Source organism: Apaloderma vittatum, unplaced genomic scaffold (genome assembly GCF_000703405.1).
Source record: "Apaloderma vittatum isolate BGI_N311 unplaced genomic scaffold, ASM70340v1 scaffold23816, whole genome shotgun sequence".
Taxonomy (NCBI): Eukaryota; Metazoa; Chordata; class Aves; order Trogoniformes; family Trogonidae; genus Apaloderma; species Apaloderma vittatum.
Window position 1 is genome coordinate 14,818 of NW_009723654.1, and position 2,180 is coordinate 16,997.

Below are 2,180 nucleotides of genomic sequence, written 5' to 3' on the forward strand. Positions count from 1 at the left end.
ACAGCCGTGACTTTTTGATTTTGGCTGTTAATTTTGCCAACGTCAAAAGCTTCTGGCTGATTTTTCTCTTTACCTTGAATTTTAAGCCCAAGAAACTACACACACAAAGATCTACATGGCTAAAGCTGACAGCATATGGTTTTTACTCCTAAGAGATATCCAGTTCAGGACGAAGAAGAAACAAACAGGGTTGCTTTATTAATAATCCCACACGGATAATGCACAGAGCAGTTTTCCAAAGCTGGCAGGAGGCACCTGGGATGGAGATCCAAGTCACAGAGCACTCGGTTCAGTCCCTGCAGAGAGATCACTAGGCAGCTAGATCAGATTTTGCAAAATCTGACTCACCGCACACACAACCCGCCTGGGATCCGCGGGGGTATTTATCTCGGCGTGCCGTCACTTCAGGGACCATTACAGAAATAAAATCTATAGGCTGTGAGGTAACATATGTTATTTGAATGCAGTCGGTGTCTTTGAACTGTTTTACTAACGACCTCACGCCAGGTTGTTCTGTGGGATCTCTCCTGCGCTCGGCTGAGGGAACAGAGAGCGACCACGCGCGCTCCTCGGCGAGTGGTTTCTTGAATTATTTACCAAGCAATATTCAAGGCCATTATGAGTGTGCTCATGGATGTCTGACAGCACTTTACACTGCAACGTTTTTATATTAAAACCAAAACTGAAGCAGGGCAAGAATAAATGGTCCAAGTTTCAAGTGAAAAATTTAAGATGGTTTTCCCCAGGGAAACCCACACGACTGCTTCAAAGCACGAGCTCCAGTAGCTGTAAGTGCTCAAAGCCCAGGGAGCAGAGCGAGAAACCCGCAGCATTTCTCACAGATGGTCACTAATTAAGCAATTTTCCCACTGTTGCCTAAGAACCGAGGCAGAAGCAGAGAGAGCGAATCCCATCCTCGGAGGCAGCACAGGGCTGCCAAGTCCAAGACACAATAAAGGTTATTTAACCGCTTCCCAGTCCTTTTCCCCCCGATTCACTTCCCTGCATGAATTTACCTGTTGAGCGCACTGGAAGATTTTGAACCTTGATCCCAAAACTTTTCCGAGGTTCATCTTTCTCCAGAGATGGAAGCAGCTGGGACGCAGGCGCGGGGACGGCTGTCGACTGAACGGACCGTGCCGGGGACTCGTCGCTCGAGCTGCTGCTGGAGTCGCTGCTACAAACGACACGAGGGAAAGGACAGGTAAGCGTGCGGGGATGCAAAGTGACCGGAGCACACGGGTATTTTCTTTAAAAAGCAAAATGTCAGAGGTTTTGCTCATCTACAAGCCATTCGCTCTCCCACCTCCCATAGAAAATCCCATTTCCGTACCGTAGCCTGGTTACACACAGGAATTTACGAGTCATTCTGCAAATATTCTCCTACAAAGGCCTCAGAGGAGACAGTCAGGGAAACAGAATATGGGTAAAATGTCAGACAGATCCTGTTACGCACCGTGACAATGGTGGAGATTTAATTAAGTGTAATGCAATGTTGTATCAGCCTAGGAGCTGTGCAGCAATGCTGGAGAAATACAGTGAGGTCTGCAGAAGCCTAAAAACGCCTCCCCAGCACTCTCAGGTACAAAAAAAGGGACATTATCATACTCTCAGGCACCACTGTCAATGGCCAGGTCGGTCCAAGAGTCCTCCTTACTGCCTCCCGCACAGCTTTAACAAGAGAGCCCCAGCTCCGATGAGACGAAAACCTCGCGTGAGGAAACTGCGCAGTTTGTGCTCGAGAATAACCAAGGCAAACGCTCGTTTACAAGCTCAGCCTCCGCAGCCAACTTCAGGATGTGAAGAGTTCAGTCCCGAGAACATCTTTTCTAAACAATAATCACGGCAGAACGGGATTTGCATATGAGATCACCCAGGGAGTCAACCTAGTCCACCAACTCTTGACAGTGCAGATCGTTAGATGCTTCGCAGCAGAGTAAGAAATACAGAGAATAATGTTATTAAAGCTTGCCCAGTGGGGACACGTCATCTTCTTCAGTGGCTGGTTTCTTCCCTGAGGCATGAGGGCTTATAACACAGCTAAAAATAATTTTGTCTGACATAACCCCAGAGACTCTCGTTCTCCATTACACGATCAGCCTTCTAAAAAATTCTGCTGGAATTTTAACTCGGAGGCTGGAGTGGGGAGATCTGCCACGGACAAAAATAACCCCGTCAGT

The 2,180-nt window shown here is 47.7% G+C and overlaps 1 protein-coding gene across 1 annotated transcript in view; it reads right to left on the bottom strand.

Moving 5' to 3' along the window:
* The window catches only part of LOC104276047 (msx2-interacting protein-like), a gene marked incomplete at its 3' end in the record, with an annotated part of 15,985 nt that extends 14,812 nt beyond the window's left edge, over window positions 1-1,173 (bottom strand). The window contains 1 exon segment of the mRNA XM_009872209.1: window positions 1,017-1,173.
* Between the last annotated feature and the right edge of the window lie 1,007 nt (window positions 1,174-2,180).